Source organism: Lygodium microphyllum, chromosome 9, assembly GCF_053477565.2.
Source record: "Lygodium microphyllum isolate KBCC chromosome 9, Lygodium_microphyllum_v1.1.10, whole genome shotgun sequence".
Classification (NCBI taxonomy): domain Eukaryota; kingdom Viridiplantae; phylum Streptophyta; class Polypodiopsida; order Schizaeales; family Lygodiaceae; genus Lygodium; species Lygodium microphyllum.
This window is the reverse complement of record NC_141143.1, coordinates 112533003-112552173: the sequence shown is the minus strand read 5'-3', so window position 1 is coordinate 112552173 and position 19171 is coordinate 112533003.

The window sequence follows — 19171 nt, the reverse complement described above, 5'->3', positions numbered from 1 at the left end:
AGTTATGTAATTATCTAACACATTAATTTGACATATAACAATCAGCTTCTTTAATTAATCTTGTTTAAGCATTGGTTCCTTCACGTAATCTTATCACGTGACATATAAAAACAATATCAAGCAGGCTCTTTTAACATCTCATCATTTTATTTTTGAATTACAAGAAGTTCCGCCCGTAGGCTTATCCATAATCTGCTCGGAGGCTAACAAGTAATCTCCAGGGATCACTATTCCAAGCTTCCGCCCGTCAACTAGTATGCGGGCCTCGGGATCCAGTCCCGAGTCGCGGTAGCCTCTTGTGCAGGACCCGAAAGGCGAGGGATTTACGGCCAGAGCCCCCCTGGCACCCAAGCGTCCTCCTGCTCCAAGTAGAACTCAACGGAGAGACCTCTCGCAGCGGGTTCGGTCCACGTTCCCGACGCGGTCAAACAACCCCCTTGGTTAGGGTCAGGCAGGTAGTCGGGGGTAACTGAAGCTGCCTCTTCCTTCAGGCTTTTAACCTGAAGTATAGGTACTTATTTAGTTTGTAATTCATAAATCAAACAGAGCCCTAAAATCTCTAGCAAGCACAAACATTTCCATTAACCAACCCAGTTGTATGGCAAACTGCTAAAGAAGTGTTCTTTCCTTTTTGAGTATATCAGCAGTCGTTCTCAAGATGTCTTGTAACTTGGCAAGATCCCTTATATTCGGATGTAGGGTATACCTAGCTTGGTTAACCCTAAGGTACCTTAGATATGCTAGTTTTTATTTTACAACTTTCCTTATTTTTAAGGATATCCAAAAACTACGTCTTTTTGCAAGATAACTTGCGTAAGGATCTGCCGTCTTTGAAGAGGGTTTTTCCCTTTTCTCTTTGTGAATTGATCGCAAAATGATTTCATACATGTTGCGCAAGTCCGGCGATGGAATAATCTGTTTAGATTCCTTAAGCTGACGTATGTCAGGCCTAGGGTTTCTTCATTTAAGAACCTTAGGGACGAACCCTAATTTCTTATCTTTATGAATTCATTGTCCTTGGGGTCAGGTAAGTAGTCCAGTGTTTAGGTATGAATTGTTTCTATGTTTAGATTGGTCCGGTTATCTTTTGGAAAGATTGGGTTGGTTAGCTTTTGGAAGGTAATCTTACTCGTCTTGTCACGGTTTTACTATCTTTGTGACAATTAACTTTCCCAATCAATACAGTTTAATTTGGCATATAGCATAATGCCATAATGCTACAAAGAGCGACGATACTCCTTGGGACAAAGCCCTAGCTGAGAAATTGGTGAATACACACTTTATTAGTTTCAAGTTCTCGATTTGCAGGGGAAAAGTGTTAATAGAGTGTCATCCAGCAATTCCCCATTACATTTTCTTTTCAAATGAGTTCGTATATCTAATTTTTATACTTATTAATTTCTAACATTTAACTTCCGTTTTCTTTAAAGATGAACTCATGCCAAATACAACAGTTGCCTTGCTAAGATGTGCAACTAGCAAAGATAACTCTCTAGTAAATTGAGCATCAAAAGAAACCTTTCATGAATTTAGCCATTTTGCCATGATTCGTTACGAAAGGAATAAGACTAATGGTGCAAGATAAATTTCTTCATTTTAGGACTATATTACTATAGTAAATGGATAGTTTTGCCTATTATTTTATAATGCTTGATGTAATTTGAAGAAAGCTAATTTGTATACATTGTCATTCATAAGCTAACTCCTTCGTTAAAAATAACTTGAACAAATATATCTATTTCCTTAACAATTTTTCTTTGCATGATTGACTAAAAACCCGAATTAACATCAAGAAGAAAACCTGGCTTTGAGGTGAGATATCCACATGGATACCGGGAGATGACCCTCCCGCGGCTACGCCTTGGACTTTCTTAGGAGGCATCGCAATTGTAGTCCGTTGAACGTGGAAGCAGCTTTACACTTCTTTCGGAAAACACTTAGCACTCTCTTCCCTTTTTCAAGTGGGGGAAGAAGAACAAAACTTCAAAGTATTTTGCAAGTTTGAAGGAAAGGCTAAGGACAATTTCTCTTGGGAGAAAGGGCCTTACAGAATTTTAAGGGAGGAACTCCAAGGGAGGGAAAGTAGCCTTAAAGGTTATTAAAAAAAAGGGGGCCTAACGAGGCCTTAGGAGAAGATATAAGAGGGTAGTTCGAGGGTTATAATGAGAAAGGGCCCTAAGGGAAAATAAAGATTGGGAAGATAAGACCTTTAAGGTCAAAAACCCTTTTATGGGGGAAAATCTCCAATCCAACACGGAGGGGGGGAAAATAAGACCTTTTAAGGTCTGAGTTGTTTTGGGGGGGAAAGGGAATTTAAAACCATGGGAAGGGCAAAGGGGATTTTTAAAACAGGGGAGGGAAAAGGGGGAAAAAGGCAAGGGAAAGGATTTTTTTCCCGGGGGTAAGAATCCCTTTGTTAAGAACGCAAAAGGGGGGAAAAGGGGGCTTTATAAAGTCCTAAGGGGGAAACTCTTAGGGGGAAAAAAGAGACCCTAATGGAGCCCTTAGGGAGGAATTTAAAGGGGGAAAAAAGGTAGCCTTAAAGGCTATAGGTAAGAGGCCTAAGGGTCTTTAGGGGAAAGATTGGAGAGAAGGGATAGTTCCAAAGGCCACACGAAGGGGGGCTTAGGAAGCCACCCTTGGAAGTTTCCAAGGCTTCCTAGAAGGCACGTGGGGAAAAAAAAAGGGGGTTACGTGGCAAGCTGGCGTCCGATGGTGGCTGAACGGCGAGGGATGGCGGCTGAACAACGGCTGCTGACTGGCGGCGTTTGCTCCACGGCAGCCCCCCCCCACCTCTCTCAAGCCACACCCACCTCTTCCTCGCGGCTGCGTCCTTCAACTATAATGCCCTTCTCCCTCCATGACTACCACACGGCCCTCCTTCAGCTATGACTGGTGCAACTTATCAATGCTTCAGCTCCTCCTTCCTCACGATTGTGACGACCGTAGCTTCCTCCTTAATCCGCAGCATCATCCCTTCTCACACAGCTCCTGGCTTTAACAGGGCGAAGGCTGTCCGTCTCTCTCTCCCTCTAATCCTTCCCTTCCACCCAAAGGGTTTATATGGGAGGGGGAGAGGTACCTCCCCTCCCTAGCGGCTCGTGCATGGGCTTATCCCACCCTACGACCCCCAGCAAGGATTCTTAGTCATCCTTGCTATTCCCCTCCCTTCCATCATGACAGCCACTGGGGGGAAAAAGGGGAAGTAATAATAAAAAAATTTCCTTTAATCTAAAGGTTATCCTTTTGGCTTTCTAGGAGGAGGTTCCCACGTAAATTCCTTTAACTCGTTTATGCAAGCGGAGATCAAGATACGTAGTATGTAATTCGAAAATCATACCATCGGCGTATTTTTGGATGTTGGAATTCCCTTGCATGACTATCACGTGGGTTTAGAAATATTCTCACAATGGAAATATTACATCGCATGATAAACTAGATTCATTACCAACTATACACTACTAATATTTTCACATAACAAGGTCATTGGAGCATCCACCAATATGTCCAAATCAACCATAAGCTTAAGCAGGCATCCAATCTCACATGCTACCAATACAGTACCCTTGTACTGTGTCTCAGTGCTAGACAAAGCGAGCCAACTACAACGGTCACATACTATTTCTTACATGCTTGACAAATGGCAACCTTGACTATTTACCAAACTGACAAGCATCGTAGACATGACCAATATCTGTGTAAGAAAACTTGGGTAGACCTGTAACAAGCTTTTTTTTGTGTGTCATTTTCAGTCGTTGAAGATTAATATTCCCCACTCTTTTATGTCATATTTCTAAATCTCTAACTGTGCTGCCAGAGCCATGGGCAAACATGGCTGATTTCAGCTATGGCAAAGTGGCATCAAGAGTAAACATCCTACCATTCCTATGATCGTGAGCAATCAATTTGCAGCTATTACCAAACTCCTCAATGAAGCAACCATGCTTATTAAACCTAACTTGCAAATTTTGCTCAGTCATCTAGCCACAAAAAAAAAGATTTTTAGTAATGGATGGGACATGCAATACATCATGTAAGTTATTCTTCTTACCATCATGGATTACCAAAGAAACTTTGCCTTTATGTTCAATGCTATGCTGTGTGTCATCCCCTGTGCATACATAGCCATTCCTCTCAGGCACCATGTCAATAAACCAGTCACCATGAGGTGTCATATGATTCGATTCCCTCAAATCAATATACAAAACAACATCCTCTTCAGTAGACTTATCAGTAACTATCTTTCACATATGTCATGGCAAACAGTCTATCCCCAGAAGCATCATTTGTCTGACTAGACGATGCATAATGACCATTTTTCTTTCCCTTTTAATTGCCCTACTTCTTCTAGTAGTCCTTGGCAATATGACCATACTTTCCATAGTAGTGACAGTCCTTATCCTTATTAGGATTGTCAGATGGATGTTGATGTTGCCAGGAGCCTCTGCCTCTAGGGCTAGTTCTTCCCCTGCCTCTGAAGTTTTCACCTCCACTTGCATTTGAACCCTGCTGGTTATTATAACCATAAGATACATTTTGCTAGCCTCCTCTACAAGAACCATAACCTCTACCATGACTGTCACAACCGCATTGATTCAAATAGAAGACATCATCCTTGCTCTTGGAACTGCTAGAGCCTGTAGCCAATCCTAGTTTAACCTCTTCATGAATGAGCAATGCAACAAGCTCATTGAAATCTGGCATTTAATCCCACACAGATATGGAAGTATCAAATGAGTTATACTCAAACCCCAAACCATTTAGAATCACTCCAACCATGTCTTCATCCTCAACCTATGTTCCAATGGATGCTATCTTATCTGCAATAGTCTTAATCTCTGTGACATAATCCTATATAGATCTGCCTTTTCTCTCCATGTTGTTGAGTTTCTACTTTAATTGTATCTTCTTGGCATTGGTAGTTGTGCCATAATCCCTGATCAATATGTTCCATGCACCTACGGTGACTTGCAATACATGATCTGCATTACCATAGCATCCGAGATACACAAAGATAACCAATGCATCACCCTACAAGCTGTTTACAACCAAGATCAGTGCACTCGTCTTTGATCAGCTGTAGGATTCCTTTTTGGGATTTCAAGTTCAGCTTCAATACCTATCACTCACCAAGTCCCAATATCGTTTGCCTATCAAGAAGTTCTCCATGCGGAACTTCCATATGGCATAATTATTGCTATCAAGCTTTTCCCCCACTATCTAGGTTATGTTATTGTCTATTTTCATTTTCCATATTGTAACAAACAATGGCTAGTCAATGCCTAACTTTCTCCAAGCCAACAAGTCTAACTGACCTACTATAGTCTTTGACTATTTATGACAGCTTTCTGCAATTAACTATCTGCTCTAATCAAGGTATTTTATCCCATTAACATCTCAAAACCATCCACAAACATGTGGCATAACCTATAGATACATTAGTCAACACATAGACCATGTAATTGATGTAACTCTGTATCACACAACCTCACTATAGTCAACCAAACATGCAGTCTAAAATTTGTAGACTATCAATGGACACCACCTCTTTCAAGGCCAAAACTAAGATGTATACATGTCATACATGCTCCAAAAACTCTCAGACATCTGCTAGTACATGTAGGGGTCCATACATGATCATGGGGGCACAATTAATTGCATATACATCAAGTACAAGTGTTAAATACCTTGCTCACAGTTGTAGTGAACCAATACTCAATCAAATTAGGTTTATTCATCTCCAAACTATCCTCAAATTACTTCATACATGTGCTATCAAGTGTAGGGGTCAATACATGACCGTACAAACAACCATAGACACTCTCTCTTCAACATACAATGTCATAAAATGCATTCCTTGTTTGTAACTAGCCAAAATAACATCAATGCATTTGTTTCCAGCTTCCAACTTCAACTTTCATGAGCATTCAATGCTCATCTTAGTCTCTAGACATTCAGAAGACATATGCCATGTCATACATTTGACAGAAGCCAATGGATGTTATGTAATGTTTCAAGACCAATGAGTCTTTGATGTTCATAGCTTTATGATAGTTTTGAGCTTGTCATATACTTTCATATTTGAGTATTTTCTTCAAGAAATTGCAACTCAAATGCATAAGCCACAATACATATGTCTTCCAGGATGTATCTACACTTCAATGGAGCCAAGAATGCATGTCAAATAGCTTCAATGCTTCAACCAAGATCCAATGTATGTTGTATATTCACTATTTACAGCAGTTCATTCTCTATTCCAGATGTGTGTACCTATAGATCAGTTCATATCTCATCTTCAAGTCAAGCATTGGCATGTCAGGTCATCAAAGTACTTTCCAAAGTATATATGCAAGCTGTAGATCACTTGAGTAGTGATTATTGTGTTGATTAGCATCCATAAGAAACCATTTTGACAGCAGGCATAGTCACATAATGCATCTTGGGGTATATTCCAGCAAATCTTCAACACAATGCTGATCAGTGCTCTCTCTAATGTGGTCAATGAAGCCTCCAAATGCTCCAGACAGGACCAAGGCACACTCCAATAACAAAGAGAAACACGAATGACCTGACACTTACTCAGCATGAACAATGGTAACTTGGTCCTCTTCACAAAGATCCTACCTCTTCAGTCTTCAGGTTTTCTTCACTTTGTTAAGGTGTAGAGAGCCCATCCAAGATGGCTCTAATACCATGTTAAGAGAGACGAGACAAAGATAGATGAAAGCTAAGAGAGAGCTCAATCATGCTCTCATCCTTCTTTTCATTATTTCATTGATAATGTAATATTTCCAAGCAATTAAAAGTTAGTTGGTTAGTTTAAAAGTTAGTTAGTCAATTAATAAGTTAGTAAGATTACTAGCTAAAAACTAACTAATATTAATAATTAATGATTTTTATTAAATATATATATTTTTAAAAAAAATCAAGAGTCGTAATTTGACATTTTTCTCGGATTGACAAGGACCATAGCCACCCTTCATGGAAGTTACAATGTGAATGAGAGTTATGAGCCATATTGTTCACTAGTGTTAATGTGTATAGTACGGATGGTCCAAAAATATTAGATTTTAGGTAAAACTAGCATATTTTAGATATTTTAGATATTATCCTAAAAAGATATGGAGAATTCTAGAACTTGACGTCATATAAAAACGGCAAGTGATGTTTTAGCTAATTTTGGAGATTTTATAAAAAGGGGAAAAAAAAGAGAGATTAGAGAAATAGTGCACACTACGACCGTAGTTTGTACGCAATAGATAGCACTTCGAATAGGGAGAAAAATGAGTGATCTGAAAGATTTCTAGCCAAGTGTTTTGGAGTGTCTTGGGGTTTTACCCCCCTTTCAGAGCCAATGGAACCATCAGACTTATGATTTGAGCATCAAATCAGTGATTTTTCCAAGATTCCCTCCACAAAGAGCTCTTTTTCTTAGCCAGAGTCCCTCTTCTCTAATTCACTATAAATATGAGGCATGGGGAGGCACAAGTGAGTACAAGGAGACCCCGAGAGGCTGCGAGAGAAAGGTAAAGGATACCCCTCCAAGAGATTGCGAGAAGGAGATTGAGAGAGAGAGAGAGAGAGAGAGAGAGAGAGAGAGAGAGAGAGAGAGAGAGAGAGGAGTTACCCCAAGAGGCTACAAGGGAGAGAGTTAGCTCAGTTCCCCCTATCTCGGGCCACCTTCCCTCCACAAAGAGATCTTTTTCTTAGCCACAGCCCCTCTTCTCTAATTCACTATAAATATGAGGCATGGGGAGGCACAAGTGAGTACAAGGAAACCCCAAGAGGCTGCGAGAGAAAGGTAGAAGGATACCCCTCCAAGAGATTGCGAGAAGGAGAGAGAGAGAGAGAGAGAGAGAGAGAGAGAGAGAGAGAGGTTACCCCAAGAGACTACAAGGGAGAGAGTTAGCTCAGTTCCCCCTATCTCGGGCCACCTTCTCTTACGCTTTCCATCTCAAAATTCATTCTTTCTTCTTATCTCTCAAATCTATTTGCAGACGATGGCCCCCAAGCGAAGAATGTCACATGCGGATGGCAATCCTACAACCAATAATGAAGCTTCAGGTGAAGGCATCATTGTCAAACCAATTGCGATACCAGTCATAAGTAATGTATTTTCAATGTGATAGATGCTTGCTTTGATGCTTCTATGAGATACGTTAGGCCCCATACTATGATGCACGAGTATAGGTCCTAAAAAATGATAAATTTCATCTCACATATTCGAAAGATGGAGCTTGCAAAGTGCACGTATCAAGGAAAGTTAATTGCACCTAGTTTCATATGGCTTGTTGGTTGATAGAGCAATTACAAGGAAGAATCAGTGAGAGATTATGAATGGCATAATCATAAAAAGAATGACATAAAGAACTTGTGCATACAAGTGTTAAGTAAATTTTGCATAGAATTACTCTTTGATCCCAAGGGGAAGAGTGAATATGCAATGGAATTGTTATCGTGTCTATTATTGTATTGTTTGAAAAAAATAAAATTGGTTTTTGTTGGTTGATCAAACAACTCCCTAAATGCTTATATATTCAACTGATTGTTGGATTGTGGTTTGGATGATTACTCCAAGTGCTTGTGATTGATGGTAAATTCATGGCGGGGGTCTGTGATGACAAATTGTCATGGGGAATAAAGGAATGTTTTCTTGGAAGATGATATTAGGATGATTTCCTTGATTGTGCTTGATTCTTAATTGGATTGATTAAGGAAGGATATTTTGCGGGGGTGGATCATCTCCAAGGTCACGCCGCATTTCAACCTGAGAGGGCACTACTCGATTCACGGGCCGAAGGTCGAGTGGTGAAAAAGGCCAACCACAGAAGTTTTGTCTCACTCCTAGGTTGCTTGGGGTCACGCTTGGGATTAGTGGAAGCAAGTTACTTTTTAAGCCAGTTATTGGATTTTTCATAAAAAATAAAGAGGGATGCAATCGTGTATGTCATGATCTGTTGACAGGCTAAAAACTGCACTTTGAACCAAAAGAAGAAGAAGAAGAAGTGATTGAGAGATCCCTGAGTAGGTATCCTAAGGTTTTACCCCCCTTCTGAAGGGAACAGAGCCATCAGATTTGGGTTCCGAGTAACAGAGGGGAAGCTGTTGTATTGATGCACATTTTTGGTCTACGAAGGAGCTCCAGAAGATCTAATGCTTAGAGAGTGCTTCTGAGTAGTGCCAACCAAGGGATTCTAGGTTCTATCAATCCATATTGATTTGATTCATTGTGCTTTGTCTTTGTTGTCGTGTTTACCTCTTGTCTATTCTTTTTCTTCTCTTCCATCTCCTATCTCTACTTCCTTCTATCTTTGATCCCCGATGGATACGACCTTTTGACAAAAACCCCTTTGACATCGGTGAACCCAACATGAAAAGTCGTCAGAAGAAGGAAAGACAAGATGAGAGAACCTTCGAACACAATCTCTAGTAATGTTTTGCAATAGTTAGTGCAAAATATGAATATGGTTATGTAGGTACAACAACAACAGGTGATGTAGACTTCTACTCAAATAGAAAGTATTGTGATGAATGCTTTGCAAGTAGTTGAGCGTGAGATGAAGTTATTCAATGGTAGGAATGTATCTGCATATGCACATACCTATGCTCAAAAGATGGAATTCTTTGGGGTGGCTCAACTTGCATGGAGCCGGTATTTTGTTCGGATCACTGTACATGAACTAAAAGTGTGAATTACTGAATTATACATGCAGGATGTTGACTAGGTACCTTTCAAGAAGACACTCATGGACAAATTTTACATTGAAGATACCAGTTTGATTACGCGTAAGACTTTTCAAGAGTGGGTTTTACAACCCAATAAGGGTATTGTGGCTACAAAATTGTTAAGATAATTTGAAAGTTGATTTGAGTAGTTAGATCTTGCAGAACAATAAGCTCTTGTAAGTCAGAAAATTGAATTGTTTCTACAGGCAGCTGATCCTGAGCTTTAAGAGAAGCTTGATGATTTGCTAGAGGATCAGACTATAGAGATATGTTTGAAAACAAAGTGGAGACATGTCAAGAAAGCTGTTATTGCACTTGTGAAAAAACATAGAAGAAGAGAAAGATTGCATGTCTCTAGCTTGTCCACTATTACAGGCAAGACAGTTGATGTATCCAGTAAGCCACCCACTTCTGTGGCTAACCCTATGGTTGTACCTGCTATTGTTTCCTCTATTAGGGAAGATGTATTAGATCAATTGGTCAAAGGCATGCGAGATCTTCAATTGAAGGTTGCAAAATTGGATGAAAAAGGACAAGAGGAAAGAGGACGGGCAACAACCCCTAAGCCAGGAAAAATATGTATGTGGTGTGATAGTTTGCAACATGAGATTAAGGATTGTGCCACCTATCAGGAAGCCTTGGCAGCACGACAGCTCATCTTTTTGGAAAGATGGCAAGTTACATGCACAAGAAACGGGATTGCCTCTTGCTTTGAATTTTAGAAAGGGAGGTATACAGAAGTTGTTGGAAGACTTGTCAAGATTGTGGGAGAGAAGGAAGGAGTCTCACTTGTAGCTTTATTGCTTGCACAATGGGGAAATACACACAAAGGTGGAGGCTGAAAACAGTTTTCCTCTTCTTAGTTGTGTAAGCCAAAAACAAGTCAAGTACAAAGAAATAGAAGAACCCTATATATGGGTCTCAAACCAAACTCAACTAACTAAGGTGGCATACTAATTGAGCCACGAACTAGAGTAGATAAGGATAGCTGCCATCTAGCTATTATTCATGGGTGGTGTACCAACCGCATCTGCAACTGACACGTCGGTGACATAAATGCACAACGGTCACCCTGGCATATCACGAGTGGAGCTCGATATCTCAACACTCCCCCTCGAGCTCAATCCCAATTCCTGCACACCAAGCAGGTCTCTGAACTTGCACAGCTTCTCTGCGCCAAATGCCTTCGTGAATATGTCAGCTACCTGATCCTCTGTGCTGACATAAACTAGATCAATAAGACCTAGTAAAACCCTCTCTCGCACATAGTGATAATGCACCTCAATGTGCTTTGTTCTAGCATGATAGACTGGGTTATTTGCCAAGTGTATACTACTCATGTTGTCACAATAAATGACAATTGGCCCATCTGTAGGCTGATGCATATCATAAAGTAGCTTATGCAACCAAGCTACCTCACATACAGCCATTGCTGCGCCCCTGTACTCAGCCTCTGTGCTGGATAAGGCAATTGTAGGCTGTTTCTTGCTGCTCCAAGTGACTGCAGCACTCCCAAAAGAGAACACATATCCACTGGTAGATCGTCTATCAGAAATGCTACCAGCCCAATTAGCATCAGTGTATCCATGCAACTGTATATGAACCCCAGTCTCATAAAATAGTCCATACTGCAATGTGGACTTCACATACCTGAGTATGCGTCTAGCCGCATCCAAATGCGGTTTCCTTGGAGCCTGCATAAACTAACTTACCAATCCAACATCATAGCTCAAATCTGGCCTGGTAATAGTCATATAAATCAAGCTTCCTACTATGCATCTATACATAGTAGGGTCTTCCAGAAGCTCACATGCATCTGTGCTCAGCTTCACATTCTGCTCCAAAGGAATTGAAATAGGCTTACAGCCTGTCATCCCATATTTGGACAGCATGTCCAATCCATACTGCCTCTGCAAGAGCTGTATCCCACTTGGTGATCTAATCACCTCAATGCCCAAGAAATAACACAGCTCTCCCAAATCCTTCATCTCAAACTTCTGCTTCAATAGCATTTTCACATGAAGGATATCTTCATCACTGTCACCTGTCATAATCAAATCATCAACATAAATGACAAGTAGCATAATACCTTTCTCTGTTTTTCTCATATAAAGTGAGAAATCTAGATTGGAAATTTGAAAGTCAATAGTGACAAGATACTGTCCTATCTTGTCAGACCATGCTCTAGGTGCTTGCTTCAAGCCATACAAGGCTTTCTTCAACCTGCAAACAAACTCAGGATGAACAACATGCACATAACCTGGTGGCTGCTCCATATAGACCTCTTATTGCAAATCACCATGCAAGAAGGCATTCTTTACATCCATTTGATGTAAAGACCATCCCTTTGATGCATCCATAGCAATGAGTGCTCTTACGGTTGCCATCCTTGCAACCGGACTAAATGTTTCTTCATAGTCAATGCCATATGTTTGTGCATACCCCTTGACTACTAATCTTGCCTTGTATCTGTTCACAGAACCATCTGCATTGTGCTTCACCTTATAAACCCACTTACAGCCAATTGCATTCTTACCTTTAGGCAAAGGTACTAACTCCCATGTAGCATTTGCTTCCAAGGCATCCATTTCTTCATCCATGGCTTTCTCCCATTTTTCTTTTCCCATGGCTTGCTCAAAAGAAGTGGGTTCTGGTTCCTGTATCACTTTGACCATATATGCATAGTGAATAGTTGTAAATCCATCATATTTCAGCCTATCCACAGGATACCTAGCTCTGGTAGACCTGCGCAAAGTAGGTTCACTCCCAGGTGCTCTCAAAACATCCCTGATCTTCCTTACTCCAGGTGTAAAAATAGAAGAAATACCCAACTCATCATCAATGCTCTGTTTTGAGCCACTGGATTCACCATCCACATAAGAGTGACCTGCATTCACATCAAACATGGGCCGATCTACCTTCTCTTTTCCTTTTCGTGAAACCTGCATACCACTATCTGCATTTTTTTGAGGAGATTCTCCTTATCTCAATCTGCCTGTCCATGGCAAAGAATATGAACCACTGCTAGAGGACACTCCAGGTCCACTAGTATTTTGTGGCTGCTGCTGTGAATTCTGTGCAGCATTACCATTTTGTGCATCTACATCATCAATCACATTTACTGGTTTATACCAGCTACTCATCTCATCAAAAACAACATCTCTGCTCACTGTAAACTTACGAGTAGAAGGGTTATAGCATCTATACCCTTTTTGCAGAGAGTAACCAATAAAGATGCACTTCTCAACTTTTGGATCCAACTTGGATCTCAACTCATCTGGCACATGAACATAGGCAATGCAACCAAAAAAATTTAAATGAGAAATATCTAGTTTCCTACCAGTATACCTCTCCTTTGGAGTCATCCCATGTATTGCTGCAGTGGGAGTCCTGTTCATTATGTAGACTGATGTAGCAACTGCCTTAGCCCAATAAAAATCTGGCAGGTCTTTTTCATTGAGCATGGCACGAGATACCTCTCCAATATGCCTGTTTTTCCTTTCTGCAATTCCATTTTATTGTGGGGTATGACTACATTAATATTGCTGCTTTATGCCATGCTCCTGCAAGAACCTTGCAAACTCATTTGAGAGGTACTCTCCCCCTCCATCTGACCTTAGGCATTTTATTTGTAGGCCTGTTTCTTTTTCAACCATAGCTTTAAGAGTTTTGAAATGCCCAAAAACTTCACTTTTCTTTTTCATAAAATACACCCAAATTTTTCGGCTATAGTCATCAATAAAAGTGACAAAATAATGACAGCCTCCAAGAGATGCAGCTTTAGTAGTCCACACATCAGAGTGGATTAATTCCAATGGCTTCTCACTCTCTTGAACATGTCTAGGAAATGGTTTCCTTGCCTATTTTCCAAATTGGCAGGCTTCACATACCTTATGCATTTTTGCAACCTTGAATTTAGGCAATCCTGCAACAATATTTTGGGCTTGCATTGATTTAAGTCGTTGTACATTAACATGACCAATGCGTTTATGCCAGATATCAATATTTGCAACTACACTGGTCCCATGTGCAAACATTGCTGCACTCAATTCAGACATGTCTGCATCCAACATAAACATTCTACCCTTCTTCTTTCCTTTTGTTACTATCAAGAGACCTTTATTTTTCATATCCTCAACAAAGCATCCATGAGGATTAAATCTGACCTGCAAGCCCTGCTCAACCATTTGACCAACAGAAACCAGATTCTTGGTGATATTTGGGACATGAAATACATCGGACAGGTATTTCTTTTTCCCATCCTGCATAGACAAATGAATTTTTCCAATCTGCACAATAGGATGTGCAGTATCATCACCAGTCTCCACAAATCCTGGTTTTTCCATTTTCCTTGCATCCTCCATCCATTCTACATGACCTGTCATGTGGTTTGATGCACTTGAGTCAACATACCATACATCGTTGCTTTCTTCTGCACTTGTCACAGAATTATTCATGTGCTACACCATAAAAAAATGCTCATTTCTGTCATCACCCTGTCTACTAGAAGATGCATAATTCCCTTGTTGTAGTTTTCCATTCATGATGTCATTTTGCTTTTTATAGCAGTCTTTAGCCATATGACCCATTTTACCACAGTAGTAGCATTCAACATTACTGTTTGCATTTTGGCCTCTTTGCCATCCACCACGACCTCTTTGGCTCCCCCTGCCTCTAGAGTTACCACATCCTCCTCCATAGGACTGGTTTTCTTGAGTTTGCTGCATATTTTGATTTCTACCACGGCCTCCAAATCGGCCTCCTCTACCTCTGCCTCTACCTCTTCCAGCATTTGAGTAGAAGACAGTTTCTTTTGAAGCTCCTCCTAAAGAAGATGCACCACCATTTCTTTGCTCCTCAGAAATTAGAAGAGCAATCAACTCCTCAAAATCAGGAAATCTTTCACGAACTGAAATGGATGTCTGAAATTGTGCATAATCCTTTCCTAGACCATTCAAGGTCACAGAAACTAAATCATCATCTTCCAGTGGCGACCCAATGGAAGCAAGTGCATCTGCAATCTTCTTCACCTTCATGTGGTAGTCATTGATGCTCATACTTTCTCTTTGCACATTATGCAACTCTTGCTTGAGCTGCATTTTCCTGGCTTGCGTATTTGTGCTATACATTTTTGATAAAGTATCCCATGCCTCCTTTGGCGTACTTGCATCCTGAATATGCACAATCATAGAGTCTGAAATACTGATAGACAGCCAGTACATAACTTTCCTAGCTCTCTCATCCCATGCTTTGAATGCCTGAATTTGTTGTTGATTGGGAACATCAGGAAGAACTGGTTCTTCTTCATTTCCTGCAACAAATTCCCAATATCCTTTTCCCATAAGGAAATTTGTCATTCTAAACTTCCATGCTTGGAAGTTGTTTTTTTCAAGCTTTTCAGTTACAATCTGTGAAAGAGAATCAGACGCCATCACAGAATACTACAAAAAATTCTGTCACTGGAGAGAACACAGCTTCAGCCTCACAAGGGCAAATCTGTAGAACAGTAGCTGCACAGCATAAAACTGGGCCTTTTCCTGAGTGTGTGTAGAAAACTTCCGCCTCCAAAACAGGCCCCGAAATGGCCTCAAATAAAAAAAATAGGGTCACCAAGGGCTAAAGCCCTTACCCGCAGCATATACTACCCTCTTGCTTCACCGCGAAGGGCGTCTCAACATGAGACAATGCACTCTTGCAATTTCCAGCTGTGCTACTTGCAAAGATCTGCTCCCAAAACAGAAAATGAAAGCAACACTACTCCTCTTACCAGAACACCGCGAGCTTGGCTTGCTTTCTTAAGATCCTTACCACAGTGCCTAAAGCTTACTTGCCAAAGCTGATGGATTTGTTAAATGAAAAGATTCACATGAAGATCTTGGAGCTCTCTTCAGCCCCATACTCAAATCATTGGTTTATTGTGCCCAAAAAGAATGAGGCTTTGAGATTCATTCAAGACATGCAACCGGTCAATAAAGTGACCATAAGAAATGTGGGTGTAGGTCCTGTGGTTGATGAATTTGCAAAGGCTTTTGCAGGCATAGCGATCTATTCTTTGGGTGATATTTCCTTGAGGTATGATCAATTTTAGCTTGCAATTGAAAGCAGGGATATCACAACCATGAAGACTCCCTTGGGGTTAGTACGGATGTGTACTCTCTTGCAGGATGCAACAAACTCAGTGTGGCACACATGACAAATGCTATGAATAGGGTACTTAGGGATTTTATACCACAATTGACAAAGCCCTTCTTGGATGATGTTCCAATCAAAGGGTGTGCAGTGGATGAAAAGAATGAAGAGATGGATGCTCATGGATGTAGATAATTTGTTGCAGACCATTTTGTGGATTGTGAGAGGATTTTGCCACATCTAGAAGAGGTGCATTTAACTCTTTCTGGACTAAAGTCTGTCTTTGGAGTTGAAGAGGTTTTGATTGTTGGGCATATGTGTGGGCCCTATGGGCATAGACCATCACCGGCATAAATAGATGGGATTGATAGAATGCAAGATGTATGCACAAATGTATCAAAGGTGCGGAGATTCTTGGGTGCATGTGTGTTCTATTTGATATGGATTCCTCACTTTGCACATGTAGCTGATGTTCTATATCAAATTTTGAGGAAAGGTCAGAGATTTCATTGGGAAAGGAAGCATCAAAAAGCAATGAAGAAATTGAAGCAGCTCTTAAAATCTGCTCCTACATTGAGAAAGGCTAACTACTCACATGGAAAGCCTATCATTATTATTGTTGATACAAGCCCAACCGGGATTGGATGGGCAATTGGGCAAGATGATGAGGAAGGGCAAAGATATGCAATTCGCTTTGGTGCTAAAGTATTGATTGAATGACATAGAGGGTATCCACATGTAAAAAGAGAATTATGGGGAATTGTGATAGCCCTTAAATGTGATAAGGAGTATTTTATGGGTGCTCGTGTAGTCATTGAGACTGATTGTTTGTCGGTATTGGGTATAATTACTAGTTGTGCTACCCTGGATATTGCTATGCTTCGGTGGATAGCATACATAAAATATTTGAACCCTGAATTTTAGCATATTGCATGAAGAGATAACCCAGTGTGGTAGACATGTTATCTCAGGTACAATATGAGAATGAAGATGGGATGATGAATGAGGAGGAAAAATATGACTTTTTTGCAGCTGAAAATGATGTTGTAAGAGTGAATTTAGCAATGCAAGGTGTTGCTATAGTTTAACAGAAGCTTGGACAACAAAGAGAAGACACTTTAGATGTTTTGCATCTTGTGTAGAAGTGTTTTTGGAAGACAAATATGCAGGAGAATGGCTGAGAATTGGTCAATATATCAGTACATAAACAAAGAGAGATGAATGATCAGATGAGGAGTTTAAGAAGATCAAGAGGAAAGCCTATGGATTTTTCTTAAAAGATGGATACTTATGGAAACATGCTAAAAAGAAACAGGGTATGCCATTGAGAGTTTTGGGTGATAGAGCTTCACAAGTAAATGTTATGCAAAAATTTCATGAAAGCTTGTGGGCTGGCCATAGAGGTGTTTGGGACAAAGATCAAAGAAAGATATTGGTGGCAGGGTATGTATAAGGATGTTGCTCACTTTGTGGAAATATGTACGACATGTCAAATGTACTCATCTGTGAGACATCGGGATGGATTGCAGCCCACATATCCATTGTCTCTTCATTTTAAGTGGGTGGTGGATTTAGTCACGATGCCTACATGTCTTTGGCAAATGAGGTATCTTTTACTTGCCCGTGAAGACTTGACTAATCAAGTGGAAGGGAGAGCTCTACGTACCAAGACAACAAATGTCGCGTGTACTTTTCTCTTAGAAGAGATCTTTTGTTGGTATGGCTACGTGGGAAAAATTACAGCAGATAAGGGTGAGCTAGATGCAGATGAAGCTCATGATTTCTTTGCATAGTTAGGGATAAAGCTTGCTTTAACTTCAGCCTATAACCCTGAAGGAAATGGCAAAAGTGAAAGAGGTCATCCACCTATTGTGAAGGCATTGGAAAAAGCATGTGGAGAGAAGGTAAAAGAGTGGCCACGATTGCTCTCTTATGCCTTGTGGGCTGACAGAACAACTGATAGTGCTGTTATAGGATATATGACTACAGAATTGATGTATGGTCAAAAACATATCATGTCGATGGAAGAGATGACAGTCACATGGAGTGTGCTACCTTGGGAGGAGGAGTTGAATCGAGAGGAGTTGTTGGCCTTACGCATTAGACAGTTGGAAAGAAAGTTAGAAGACATAGAGGCGGTGATTGCAAAGTTAAGGGTAGCAAAGATACTGAACAAGAAACGGTTTGACAAAAGACATGGATTGAGGCCAAGAACCATACAAGATGGAGATTGGGTATTGGTTTATGATAGCAATTTAGATAACCAGCATAGTGCCATGCGTAAAGTTTCCAAAAGATGGTTTGGACCCTATGTGGTAAGAAAGGTGTTTGATGATGCTACTTATGCATTAAATGAACTAGATGGGACATCCATAAAACTTTCGATAGAATGGAAAAGAATCAAATTATTCAAGAGGCAGGAATCTACTATCTATGAGTTGCCAGAATTGGAAGAAAATAGTGGCCATTATACAAGGGTTAGCCAGGAAGATATGGAAGATGAAGAAGCAAAGGATATGGTTGTAGAGGATGAGGAGGACTTAGAATCTAATGACAACTAGGATTTTAGCACATACTGGAGGATGTGCAAATTCAGAGGGGGTGGATGTCATGCCACTACGTGGACACGGAGTGAAAAACTCTAGAGTGCATCATCATCCGACTTTCTTATTGATCAAGAGAGTCAATGTGATATGAGTCCTTAGTACTAGTGTGAGTGGCATGAATGGTCCAAAAATACTAGATTTTTGTACAATTTTAGCTTATTTTTTATAATATTTATTGTAAAAATCCGAAAAAGTTAGAAAAGCTTCTAGATTAGGATGGCATGCAAAAAGCAAGTTACTTTTTCAGTCAGTTATTGGATTTTTCATAAAAAAGAAAGAGGGACAAAATCGCGTGCATGGTGATTGCTGTTGACAGGCTGAAAACTGCACTTTGAACTAAAATAAGAAGAAGAAGTGATCGGAGAGATCCTGAGTAAGTGTCCTGGAGTTTTAACCCCCCTTCCAAAGTGAACGAAGCCATCAGATTTGGGTTCCGAGTAGTAGAGGGGAACTTGTTGTATTGATGCACATTTTTGGACTACGAAGGAGCTCTAGGAGATCTAATGCTTGGAGAGTGCTTCTAAGTAGTGCCATCCAAGGGATTCCAGGTTCTGTCAATACATATTGATTCGATTCATTGTGCTTTGTCTTTATCGTGTTTACCTCTTGTCTATTCTTTTTCTTCTCTTCCATCTTCTATCTCTACTTCCTTCTATCTTTGATCCCCATGGATACGACTTTTCAACAAAAACCCCTTCGATAATGTGTGA